The following is a 14,743-nucleotide window of genomic DNA, read 5'->3' as shown; positions in this document are numbered from 1 at the left end:
TCTATCGTTATGAATTACGTTTTCGTGACCTCACACGAGTCAAGTCTCAGTCGCGGAACCCTCTATGAGCGTAATGCATTACTTTGTAGTCCAACTATACAAAGACACGGAGAAATTAGATCCCAATTGACGCATCGCTACGCACAATTTTTAGGGGCCAAACTTCGGAAAATTATGTTCCACATCGTACGAGATAATGCGCAAAAACGGTCTCACCCCCTCCCTAACACATGCACCACAACTAAGAGCGTCCCAGGCGGAGGCCGACTCACCCTGATGGTGCCGCCACTGAAAGGCTCCTTTGCTCCTTCCAACACCCCCTCCGTACAATCTTTTTCGAATTTCCTGAAGTACCTTCGATTTGTTAACGCCAGTCTTCCTCCTTTAAACTGACATTTGTAATAGAGAAACTCCCACTTCACGTTAATTCTGGCACGCCAAAAGTCTGTCAGCAAGCATGGTACAGATTGCTCGTTTTTTCACAAGAGACTAATTTGTTGCAATGTATTTCAGTCAGTCACCAGGAACCGTCAAATATCATCCAGGACTAGTTTATTGAGCACATTCATTTGTTGCAATTGGTTTTGTAATATACAGTGCATCCCGAATTATCCGCTAATTAGGATGCGAGGTACTTCAATCATTATTACATCAGGAAGACCACAAGTGGAACTGAGAACGCAGCGCAATAGGATAAACAAACAAATATGTGCTACAAAATCGCACACTGAATGAACCCCATCCACCAGCTCATTGGATTTTTTCAATGTTCAATAACAATACTGCTTGCTACTTCAATTGGCAGTATAATTACCAAATCAGCACGCCTCTGGTCTGCGGTGTAACTCAATTTGCTTTTATTTGCGTCACTGAGCTTGGGTACCAGTTGCAAGTTATAATGTGTTATCACAGCAATTCTCCTCACACAGCGGTTGACGTCACCAACGCAACCTTCGAGGAGTGGGACAGTCTTGAGCGGACGACCTTTCGACCGCCTTGTGGGTTGCGTGCCGAAGAGGAGTTGGTTGGTTGGTTGGTTGGTTGGTTGGTTGGGGGGAAGAGACCAAACAGCGAGGTCATCGGTCTCATCGGATTAGGGAAGGACGAGAAGGAAGTCGGCCGTGCCCTTTCAAAGGAACCATCCCGGCATTTGCCTGGAGTGATTTAGGGAAATCACGGAAAACCTAAATCAGGATGGCCGGACGCACCGAAGCGGAGTCAAGACTGTTATATATACGTCATCAAATGTAAAAATGAACGTTTATTCTCTACCGGTTTGAGTTCTAACAACCAGCTTCACACGAGAAAACTGTACGTTACAAGAAAGACGAATATAAACTACTGGCCATTAAAATTGCTACACCACGAAGATGTGCTACAGACGCGAAATTTAACCGACAGGAAGAAGATGCTGTCATATGCAAATGATTAGCTATTCAGAGCATTCACACAAGGTTGCCACCGGTGGCGACACCTACAACGTGCTGACATGAGGAAAGTTTCCAACGCATTTCTCGTACACAAACAGCAGCTGCCCGGCGTTTCCTGGTGAAACGTTGTTGTGATGCCTCGTATAAGGAGGAGTAATGCCTACCATCACGTTTCCAACTTTGATAAAGGTCGGATTGTAGCCTATCGCGATTGCGGTTTATCGTATCGCGACATTGCTGCTCGCGTTGGTCGAGATCCAATGACCGTTAGCAGAATATGGAATCGATGGGTTCAGGAGGGTAACACGGAACGCCGTGCTGGATCCCAACGGCCTCGTATCACTAGCAGTCGAGATGACAGGCATCTTATTCGCATGGCTGTAACGGATCGTGCAGCCACGTCTCGATCCCTGAGTCAAGAGACGGTGAAGTTTCCAAGACAACAACCATTTGCACGAACAGCTCGACGACGTTTGCAGCAGCATGGACTATCAGCCCGGAGACTATGGCTGCGGTTACCCTTGACGCTGCATCACAGACAAGAGCGCCTGCGATGGTGTACTCAACGACGAACCTGGGTGCGCGAATGGCAAAACGTCATTTTTTCGGATGAATCCAGGTTCTGTTTACAGCATTATGATGGTCGCATCCGTGTTTGACGACATCGCGGTGAACGCATATTGGAAGCGTGTATTGGTCATCGACATACTGGTGTATTCCCCCGGCGTGATGGTGTCGGGTGCCACTGATTACAGGTCTCGATCACCTCTTGTTCGCATTGACGGCACTTTGAACAGTGGACGTTACATTTCAGATGTGGTACGACCCGTGACTCTACCCTTCATTCGATCCCTGCGAAACCCTACATTCCAGCAGGATAATGCACGACCGCATGTTGCAGGTCCTGTACGGGTCTTTCTGGATACAGAGAATGTTCGTCTGCTGCCCTGGCCAGCACATTCTCCAGATCTCTCACCAATTGAAAACGTCTGGTCAAAGGTGGCCGAGGAACTGGCACGTCACAATACGCCAGTCACTACTCTTGATGAACTGTGGGTATGGTGTTGAAGCATGAACTGTGGGTATCGTGTTGAAGCTGTATCGGCAGGTGTACCTGTACACGCCATCCAAGCTCTGTTTGCCTGAATGCCCAGGCGTATCAAGGCCGTTATTACGGCCAGAGGTGGTTGTTTTGGGTACTGATTTCTCAGGATCTATGCACCCAAATTGCGTGAAAATGTAATCACATGTCTGTTCTAGTATAATATATTTGTCCAATGTATACCATTTTATCATCTACATTTCTTCTTGGTGTAGCAATTTTAATGGCCAGTAGTGTAAAATACAGGGTGGTTAAAATTAAACTTTCCATATTTAACACGTTATAACACAGAAAGTAACTACCGCACGAGACCAAACTTGGTAGCATTAGTGTCAATGAAATCGGGAAGAGAAACAATGCAGAATCATTTCAATCGAAACACTCTGAATGTGCTGCTATGGTACATCATAAAGTTACATACCTGTACCATTACTGCTGCAAAAGTGGCTCAATATGGTGCCCATCACTGTCCAGAAGAATCTGAAAGCGCAGGATTGCATTCTGTACAGTGGAAGGAAGCATGTCTGTAGGTATGTGGCTACCTCTCTTGACATGCTGCGCTTCAGATCAGCACATGTGTGAATGTTCCCCTGGTAAACCCTGTCCTTCGGGTAGCCCCACAACAGAAATCACAGGGTGTGAGATCAGTTGATCGTGCCGGCCAAGCATTTGGAAACGATTGGCTGACAATGCGATCGTTTTCGCATGTGTTTCGGAGAAGCAGGTGAACTTCACGAGCGATGTGCGGTGGAGCCCCATCTTGCATGATAACTGTTGAGTTCATGCGTGTCGCTCCAGTAGGATGGATACATGCTGGCGAACCATACCGCAGTAACGCTGGCCAGTCGCACTGCGCGACTTTGGTCCTTAAGTGCCGCACTGTTCAAAAAGGAATGGACCAATGACGAACATAGCCGTGAAGAACCATACGGTGACACGTTCACCATACGAAGGAACTTCATGCACAGTGACAGGAGGTTAAGATCCCCACATTCGTTCACCTCACCCGTCAGAGAAAAATGAGCTTCGTCTGTCCGTAGGATGGCCCAGGGCCAACCGTAGTCTACTTCAATCTTTGCGAGAAAGTGGAGAGCGAAATCAACGTGTCGTTGTGCGTCCTGTGGGGTAAGCTACTGTACGATATGGATCTTGTACAGATACCATTTGAGAATGGTTCGAAGCACTTTCTATACAGTGGACCGCGGGATGTTCAACTGTCGTGACACAGCACGCATACTGCCTGACAATCGGGAACTGCGCGCAGCGATGTCTGCCGTAGCGACAGCTGCTCCATCGACCACCTGTGGTCGAACCGGTCGTCGACCTATCCCCGGAGCGGCGCCCACTTCTCCCGTTGATTTGAACTTCATCACTGTCCGTACAGCAGGTGGAGAGAGAGAGAGAGAGAGAGAGAGAGAGAGAGAGAGAGAGAGAGAGAGAGACGACCCTTCCGTAGTCCTTTCAGCTGGTGATATTCTGCAAGTGTAGCTACAGAATTACTGTTATTTTGATAATAGAGCTTCACAAATAATGTTCTGCATCTTTTGTCCAAGCTCATGTTGACACGTCAACAAGTGCACTGCGACTGGTCAGGTGTGTGAGACTATGAATTACGGTGACTGATCACGGCACTTGTTTTGTGGCCATTGCTGGAACTACACAGTGGCGCTGTGACGCATGGAAATCATGCATCATATACTCCACACATTAATGCAATCGAACTTGGTACTCGTACCGTAAATAGTTTTCGTACTACAATGTGTTAAATAGGGAAATTTTAATTGCAACCACCAGGTATATACAGGCACGTGGACAATTGGGGGAAGTTAAAAAATATTTTAAAAACCATAGTACTTATACAGTGCACGTCAATGGTTGAAAAATACATTTTTCTCGAACACCACGCAATCGACTGTAGAACATACGTAACTGTCATAAAAGCCTGTACGAACATAATCCATATAAACGTACTGTGCATCAACACAACTACAGTTATGAATACTCGGTGAGAAAATGAAATGAAGTCCCATGCTTCTTTAAAGAGCGTAGGGGAACGATGCGGGAGACCCGCACCGCCTTACTAGGCAAGGTCCTAATGGAGGTGGTTTGCCGTTGCCTTCCTCCGACCGCAATGGGGATGAATGATGACGATGAAGACGACACAACAACACCCAGTCATCTCGAGGCAGGAAAAATCCCTGACTCCGCCGGGAATCGAACCCGGGACCCCGTGCTCGGGAAGCGAGAACGCTAGCGCGAGACCACGAGGGGCGGACTCGGTGAGAACTTCACACTTAATAACTTACACATTTTCAAAGGTACAAACATTAAGATATCATCAAAGAAATAATTTGAAACAAAGTGTGAATATCTACAAGGCTGCAAATATTCTCTGGTCTATTCAAAGATTACAGTAACAAAAATACTGAATGTATCTATCTAGCTGTTAAGAGTATTTGGTTTACATGTGAGGCAATGAAGGCAGCATAGGCAGTCTCTTTATTCGTTAGCAGAGGGTAATCTGTCTATCACAAATACATGTTCTGTACGTCTCTTTTTCTTTTTTAAAATCTTATGGGACTTTACTGCTAAGGTCATCAGTCCCTAAGCTTACACACTACTTAATCTAAATTATCCTACGGGCCAACACACACACCCATGCCCGAGGGAGGACTCGAACCTCCGCCGGGACCAGCCGCCCACTCCATGATGCGCTGCCTTTTGACCGCCCGGCTAATCCCACGCGGCTCTGTACGTCTTTTTTTATTGTTTTTCGTACTGTTACTGCTTCTGTGGATCAACATACACACCAGTAACCTCATCCGCAATTTTTCACATAGTATAAAGTTTCGAAAGTGCAATTCCATTGCGATCTTCCAGATTGACTGCCTCCATAGTGTTTAGTTCACATAAATGGTTCCTATTTAATTCCTGCAATACTAAGATCGTCATAAATTACCACATTACAACAGATTAAGCATCTATGTAGTTTTTTCAAAGAATGGACGCCATATCATTACTAAATTTTTGTAACTGCAGTCTTTCACTAGAACAGCGAATATTTGTAATCTTGCAGGTATTCACACTCGTATTTGTTTCAAATGATCTCTGTGACGATCGCTTAATATTTGTTTCTTTGAATATTATGACGTGTCAGTTATCAGGTGCGAAGTTCTCACCGAGTATACATAACTGTACTTGTGTTAATGCACAGCACATTTATATGGATTGTGTTCAGACAGGCTCTTATAACTTATGAGTCACACGCTGCGACATAGTAACGAATTGAACAGTGATCAGGAAAGTGCATAATAAATTTCTTTATATCCGTGTATGATCATAAAATGTTAGGCCCTCAGACTTTATCTTTTGACGATGCCACTGTGGCTCCACTATATTAGGACAGGTTTTTTAAAAAATATCTCAAAATGGTCTGGTCACTGCTGACCGAAACCGACAGTCTGAGAACTTAACATTTTGTGATAATAGACGGAAGTGAATAAATTTATTCTACTGTAATGCGTGTTCCACACTTGGTTGTGTCGTATTTGACAAAAATTTACTTTTAATCCATTGATGTACACTGTGTCAGTACTACGGTTTTAAAACACTTTTCTTCAGTTCCCCCCATTGTCCATGAGCCGGTGTGTATTTTATATCCGTCTCTTTCTGAGCCTTACAGTTTTCTCCTACAAACATAATCATTATAACTGAAACGGGTGGAGAAAAAATATACAAGAGTACAGCTATGGCGCAAATACGTTTCTTCAAAATACGCAACAGCCGTATACATTCATCCAAGAAAAGCTTTTTTGTGCTATATATAGCGCACAGAATGCAGCAACACGGTACTGAATGTTACCCATCATAAGATTCTCATACAACGGAGGTGAATTTTGAACACACTGTCTTTATTTTGTTTTTATTTCAGAACAAAGTTGTTCTTTTTTACTTTCAGGTGGTTTATTCTTTATTTCACTGCTCCCCTTGAATCGAAGCCCACACATATTCGGAGATATGCAGGACATGCAAAACTTCTTTTGATCTGTTTATTAGAAGTAATACATAATTGAAACTGATGTCCTGTTCGTACCGTAATTTACGTAATAGGCGAAAAGACTGATAATTTGACTAGCCGATCAACAATAAGCCACAACCATCAAGCATGAAGGGTCTGGAAGGATTTATTGTGGAACTTCACATACATCCGTTAGTGGAGAAGGAAGATGCCAGACAAATATACTGGAGGTAATCTAGTGAAGTGTAATCCATCTGTAACAGAGGTCACCTATAAATGATTCGTTCGACTAACTACTGGGCATTTTTTGACGGCCTGGGCCTCGCAACCAAGCTGGAGTAACGGAAGAGATACGGCAGGTTCAAAGGAGAGCATGCGCACCTTTATTTAGTCACAGCGACATCGTCACCGTTCTGGCCACAGACAGGTCAATTTTGCCCAACCGACCGCCACGTCATTCCCGGACAAGAGCGTCGTCGAGATGCAGTATGTAAGGGCGTGGAGTCAGCACACAACTCTCCCGGACTTTTTCGGGTAAGCAGACCTGGTACCGATATTAATTACTCACGCAGCGCCTCAACTGGCATCAAGGGGCTGAGTACGTACCAAGAAAAAATCCCTGGGAGTATCAGGTTTCGAACCCGAGTCCCCTACATGGCTGACCACTCATCTAGGGGGAGCTCTTGTAACGCGGAAGGTCCTCTCAAAATTCCGATAGACTTTGTTCGAATACGTATTACTTCCTCCACTTCATAACTCGCCCAGTGACCACGACCATAAAATTAGAAAAAAGTCCCGCATCTAAACAAACGTAGAGACAGACTTTCTTCCCGGCATCAGCCGCGAACGGAACGAGAAAAGGCAAAAACGATACTGGCATACAAAGTACACATGACCGCATGAGACGTCAAGCACATATCAGAGCTACACAATGAACCACATAAAATCGTGGAACGAAGTAAATGACTTCTCTGAACATTAGCGCATTAAATAACGACGTTCGCTTCTTACGAAATGGTTTGCATCACGTTACCTTGCACGATCGTCCGGGTTCGGGGTAAGAGTATTATTCATAACTGCGCCATACGTACCTGCAACAGAAGAGAAAAGAAACTGTACAAAATAGTCCCTTGATGTATATTAATCCATTTCTCTCTCTCTCTCTCTCTCTCTCTCTCTCTCTCTCACACACACATCCAATAGCCGGCCGGGGTGGCAGAGCGGTTCTAGGCGCTACAGTCTGGAACCGCGCGACCGCCGCGGTCACAGGTTCGAATCCTGCCTCTAGCATGGATGTGTGTGATGTCCTTAGGTTAGTTACATTTAAGTAGTTCTAAGTTCTAGGGGACTGATGACCTCCGATATTAAGTCAGAGTGATCAGAGCCATCACACCCAATACCAAGAACTTTGTAGGAAACAAATTTGGCAACACAAAGAAGACACAGTACTGCCAGAAACATACGAATCTACCTCTTACTAACAAGGGGAGGCCGCCAATTGTGAAATTCAGATTCGATTCATACTGCGCATAATAAAAGCTCATGGCCAGAGGTGTAATGTGGCAAAGCACCAAGACGCACTTCTCAGCCGTTGTCGAGAAAATCGACAGTTAAAAGAAACCGTTGTGGTGAAATACTCTCTACGGTTAATAATTTTCTACAGCGTCGTGGCGTAGCGGTAAGCGCTCGGGTTCGTGATCCGAAGATCGCCGGATCGAATCCCGCGGCATGCAACTTTTTTTTATTATTAATTTTTTGTAATTTATATATATATATATATATATATATATATATATATATACTATTAATGAATTGCTTATGCATGTTGGTGAAGGCGGATCGCTCTCCAATTGTATCGTCTCCATTTTTCCGTTTGTTTAACAGGGTGTACCAAAGCTCTCATGCCCGCACTGATTTTCGACGATGTTATAAGTTGCGCTAGGGACCGCATCTACCTTCTTTCGAAGTTAGCAGGCAACTACGCTGTTATGCGGCGGCTCGTTTCGGCCCATTCAACATCTGTCCATCAAGTGTAACGAGCGAGTAACGGAGTTTATATTTCATACCTGCCACAGCACATTTGTGTTCGTTGGGTCTCTATTCTAATTCGAACGTTTCACTTACGCTATACGTATTCGTTTCGGAATATCGCTTCTACGTCTTCCGTCAACTATACGTGGTAAACATTATGAAGACAATTAATAACATTTGTGAAATACAACTTTGTTTGCGGAAAACATAATGATGTTCGAAGTCGCCAGTTTTTCCACGACAAACGACTTTCAACAACTTATTATATGTATAATTGTTGCAACGGATTGCCGGGAATTTTATATATATATATATATATATATATATATATATATACACACACACATTTGAATTACAAAAAACAAATTCTAAAAAAAAAAGTTGCATGGCGCGAGATTCGGTCCGGCGACTTTCGGATTACAAACCCGAGCGTCTACCGCTGCGCCACAACACTGTAGAAAATTATTAATCGTAGAGAGTATTTCACCGCAACGGTTTCTTTTTAACTGTCGGTTTTCTCGACAACGGCTGAGAAGTGCATCTTGGTGCTTTGCCACATTACACCTCTGGCCATGAGATTTTATTATGCGCAGTATGAATCGAATCTGAATTTCACAATTGGCGGCCTCCCCTTGTAAGATTGAAAACGAGTACGCGCTGATAGAGCTGGCTGATTTTATACTAGAATCACAGACTTATCGTAAAACTAATCGTAGGGTAGAGTACTGCACCTTGGAACACTAATCAGCCTTTCGCCTCTACCTAGCCCTGTAATAGACATCTACATCTACATTTATACTCAGCAAAGCACCCAACGGTGTATGGCGGAGGGCACTTTACGTGCCATTGTCATTATCTCCTTTTCCTATTCCAGTCGCATAAGGTTCGCGGGAAGAATGACTGCCGGAAAGCCTCCGTGCGCGCTCGAATCTCTCTAATTTTACATTCGTGATCTCCTCTGGAGGTATAAGTAGGGGGAAGGAATATATTCGATACCTCATCCAGAAACGCACCCTCTCGAAACCTGGACAGCAAGCTACACCGCGATGCGCGTTTACCGTAATGTATTTCCTTATTTAACTTTTAAATGATAGCATCCGCTTTTTATGTATTGCAGTCTTTTTCTGAAATTACAAAAACTACTCTGGAAAGTTAAGATTTTCCAAAATGTGTAAACATGTTCCAAGGTACAAAACGGTTATGTACTTAAGAACAAATATTAAAATTTAATAGCGTTGCAATAGAGAAAATCTTATCAACGCCGTATTTACTCGACTGTTAAATTATTACTCCACTATACTTGTAATCAGAAAGTAAAATCAAATAAAGCAAAAGTTTCAACCAAAAAATTGTTACAATTTCAGTACATTTTTAAACTTAAGTTATTGGAAACTGGAAAAAATGCATTTTCAAGACAGGTAAAATTATTTAGCCATTAACGAAACTCAGTCGACTGCGAAATTCAGTTCCATGGCAAAAGACCTTCTCCTGTTTCAAGATACAAGATTGTATACTACAGGTTATACACGGTCCAGTCACATGTCGAGGGTATGTAAAACGTGTATGTCGTTGTTGTTGTTGTGGTCTTCAGTCCTGAGACTGGTTTGATGCAGCTCTCCATGCTACTCTATCCTGTGCAAGCTTCTTCATCTCCCAGTACCTACTGCAACCTACATCCTTCTGTATCTGTTTAGTGTATTCATCTCTTGGTCTCCCTCTATGATTTTTACCCTCCATGCTGCCCTCCAATACTAAATTTGTGATCCCTTGATGCCTCAGAACATGGCCTACCAACCGATCCCTTCTTCTAGTCAAGTTGTGCCGCAAGCTCCTCTACTCCCGAATCCTATTCAATACCTCCTCATTAGTTATATGATCTACCCATCTAATCTTCAGCATTCTTCTGTAGCACCACATTTCGAAAGCTTCTATTCTCTTTTTGTCCAAACTAGTTATCGCCCATGTTTCACTTCCATACATGGCTACACTCCATACAAATACTTTCAGAAACGACTTCCTGACACTTAAATCTATACTCGATGTTAACAAATTTCTCTTCTTCAGAAACGCTTTCCTTGCCATTGCCAGTCTTCATTTTATATCCTCTCTACTTCGACCGTCATCAGTTATTTTGCTCCCCAAATAGCAAAACTCCTTTACTAATTTAAGTGTCTTATTTCCTAATCTATTTCCCGCAGCATCACCCGATTTAATTCGACTGCAGTCCATTATCCTCGTTTTGCTTTTGTTGATGTTCTCTTATATCCTCCTTTCAAGACACTATCCATCCTGTTCAACTGCTCTTCCAAGTCCTTTCGTGTTTCTAACAGAATTACAATGTTGTCGGCGAACCTCAAAGTTTTTATTTCTTCTCCATGGATTTTAATACCTACTTCGAATTTTTCTTTTGTTTCCTTTACTCCTTGCTCAATATACAGATTGAATAACATCGGGGAGAGGTTACAACCCTGTCTCACTCCCTTCCTAACCACTGCTTCCCTTTCATGCCCCTCGACTCTTGTAACTGCCATCTGGTTTCCCCGAGATCGGCTTCTACCAGTGTTTCCATTCTGTCTGTCGAGGGTACATAAAACGTGTCAGGAGGGAGGGGGGGAGGTGGGGGGGGTGTTTTCGGTGCGGGCGGTGGGAATGGGGGGGGGGGGGACGTAAAAACAGTGCTGCTGTTGTAATGTGGAAATGGGTCGATTTCTCTGACGTCCAAAAGGACACGATTATTGGCTTTCGGGCCAAGGGTGGAAGTATTTCCGAACCGCTAAGTCTGTAAACTGCTCGCGTGTCGCCGTGGTTAGTATACCGTGCATGGCAAAATGGTGCTATGCGCGCCGGTGGCCGAGGCAACTGCGGTGCACCACGGGCCACAGATGACAGGGGTGAATGACGATTGCGGAAATGCGTACGGGCAGATAGAGGTACCAACTATTGAGCGACTGACAGCCCTGATGGACCATTCGGTTAAAATAGTGTCCCCTCAACAACCGTTCAGAAAACGTTGCTGTATACGGACCTTCGCAGCAGGTGCCTGTTTCATGCACCCACGCAGACTGCTGTTCATCGGCAACGATGACAGGACATCTGACGACTGTACCACACCTGGACGGCCACTAAATGGCGACAGGTATCCTTTTCAGATAGATCACGTTTTGTGCTCCATCGGACAGATGGCCGTTCACGTGTATATGCTGTGAAACGTCTGAAATCAAATTCCCTGCACCCAGGAACGAGCGAAATGGTCTGGGGAATGGTTTCGTGGCATTCCCTGAGTGATATCGTCATTCTGGAAAGAACAATGCATCAACACAAGTATGGTCATATCCTTCGGGACCACGTCCACCCCTAGATGCTGTGTATTTTTCACTGGCACGATGGCACCTACTGGCAGGGCAATGCAACGTGTCACACAGCTGGTAGTGTACATGCGTGTTTCTACATCTACATCCATACTCCGCAAGCCATCTGACGGTGTGTGGCGGAGGGTACTTTGAGTACCTCTTTCGGTTCTCCCTTCTATTCCAGTCTCGTACTGTTTGTGGAAAAAAAGATTGTCGGTATGCTTCTGTGTGGGTTCTAATCTCTCTGATCTTATCCTCATGGTCTCTTCTCGAGATGTATGTGGGAGGGAGCAATATACTGCTTGACTCCTCAGTGAAGGTATGTTCTCGAAACTTCAACAAAAGCCCGCACCGAGCTACTGAGCGTCTCTCTTGCAGAGCCTTCCACTGGTGTTTATCTATCACCTCTGTAACACTTTCGCGATTACTAAATGATCCTGTAACGAAGCGCGCTGCCTTTCGTTGGATCTTCTCTATATCTTCTATCAACCCTATCTGGTATGGATCCCACTCCGGTGAGCAGTATTCAAGAAGTGGGTGAGCAAGTGTACTGTAACCTATTTCCTTTGTTTTCAGACTGCATTTCCTTAGGATTCTTCCAATGAATCTCAGTCTGGCATCTGCTTTACTGCCGATTAATTTTATATGGTCATTCCATTTTAAATCACTCCTAATTCCTACTCCCAGATAATTTACGGAATAACTGCTTCCAGTTGCTGACCTGCTATATTGTAGCTAAATGATAAAGGATGTTTCTTTCTATGTATTCGCAGCACATAACACTTGCCTACATTGAGATTCAATTGCTATTCCCTGCACCATGCGTCAATTCGTTGCAGATCCTGCATTTCAGTACAATTTTCCACTGTTAAAACCTCTCGATATACCACAGTATCATCCGCAAAAAGCCTCAGTGAACTTCCGATGTTATCCACAAGGTTATTTATGTATACTGTGAATAGCAACGGTCCTACGACACTCCCCTACGGGGCACCTGAAATCATTCTTACTTCGGAAGACTTCTCTCCATTGGGAATGACATGCTGCGTTCTGCTATCTAGGAACTCTTCAATCCAATCAGACAATTGGTCTGATAGTCCATATGCTCTTACTTTGTTCATTGAACGACTGTGGGGAACGGTATCAAACGCCTTGCGGAAGTCAAGAAACACAGCATCCACCTGGGAACCCATGTCTACGGTCCTCTGAGTCTCGTTGACGAATAGCGCGAGCTGGGTTTTACACGATAGTCTTTTTCGAAACCCATGCTGATTCCTACAGAGTAGATTTCTAGCCGCCGGAAAAGTCACTATATAAAATCTACAACTGATCGATGTTAGAGATAGAGGTCTGTAGTTCCGCACATCTGTTCGACGTCTCTTCTTGAAAACGGGCACCAGCATGAGTTAACCGTATTCTCCGGTCACCAGACTCCTCGGACGTAAATCCAGTCGGGAATCAATGCTGGCGCAGCTGGCCACGGTAATGGAGTCGGCACGGCTCCGCATCCCTGTCAGTACCCTCCAGAACTTCACTGACGCTCTGCCTGCACGCCTCGCGCTGAAAAAGGTTGGCACTCAGGCTCTTCTTAGGTAGTCACCGTAACGTGACTGGACAGCATATACTTAGTTTTGAAAATACATAAAATTTACTCGCTGTAACACTCTGTAACTGAAGAATCAAGAATATATTCCAAATACTTTTAATATTTTATACAACACTTAAATTTTCAGAACTCGAATTATTTACAAATTAGTCACTAGAGAGAAGTACCGACTAAGGAACATCACGTGTTCCTAGGTAGACTATCAACAAATGTCGATACATTTGTAAATGTCGATACATCAAAACTTTTTAGTCGGGTCGCGAGCCCGAGTCGGACATCTCTGTTCATAGAGCAGTAGATCCGTGGACGCCAAAGTATTCGACTATTAGCTACGTTCTGTAAAAGTATCGGATACAGAGAGGACGAATAGAAATCCAATCAATTATATCTGCGATCCGTTGTAAGATACGTGTCATACAGCTTTGGAACTGACAACAGCGTGCGTTTACGACAGTCTCGGGCTTCGCGAAAGGATTCTCATGGGCTGCTGCGGAAGTTGAAAAAACTGAGGGTGGGACAGCTGACCTTTTTCTCTTTACAGACACTTTCACTGTTCATGTGGAGATTAAGATAATTTTTATATTCTTATTAGTTTAAAAGAGAAATTTCTTTGTTGAACTTGAATAAGCAGCACAGAAGCGAAAATGAAGAGAAAACAACGCAGAATAGTAGGGGGTATTTGAGAAAGCGAAAATATTGTGTACCGGTACACGACGAAGTTATTCGCATTTTGGATTTACATGAACAAAACCAACCATGAAGAGAGATCACAGTTTGTATTATGGTTAAAAGTTATGGCTGAAGATTGTGTGCTTCCAAGCACATTAAAGCCCCACTTAGAAGACACGCCATTCAAACATCGTTGGCAGAATACTTATCTTCTTTACCAGGGGTTGAATAAATTGGAATGATACAAAAGCCGAGTGTGTTAAGCATTTTTCAATAGCAAATAATACTGCACATAACGACGTTACATACAAAGCTGTTAAGCGTTAAATAGTGCGTACCATTGCGTAACAACTAGTTGTAACGGCTACTGTAGAATTGGTGGATATTATGATCGGCGAGCAGGTGGGAGATCGGCTTTAAATGCGGAATTGGCGAACTCAGCGTTCTGTGGAACCTTCACAATTATGCAGGTGTGCTGAAAAGTAACACTTCCAATTTTTTATATGAAAACTCCTACAGGTTTTAAAATAAAACAAA

Source organism: Schistocerca piceifrons, chromosome 3 (genome assembly GCF_021461385.2).
Source record: "Schistocerca piceifrons isolate TAMUIC-IGC-003096 chromosome 3, iqSchPice1.1, whole genome shotgun sequence".
Lineage (NCBI taxonomy): Eukaryota > Metazoa > Arthropoda > Insecta > Orthoptera > Acrididae > Schistocerca > Schistocerca piceifrons.
This window is presented reverse-complemented; position numbering follows the sequence as displayed.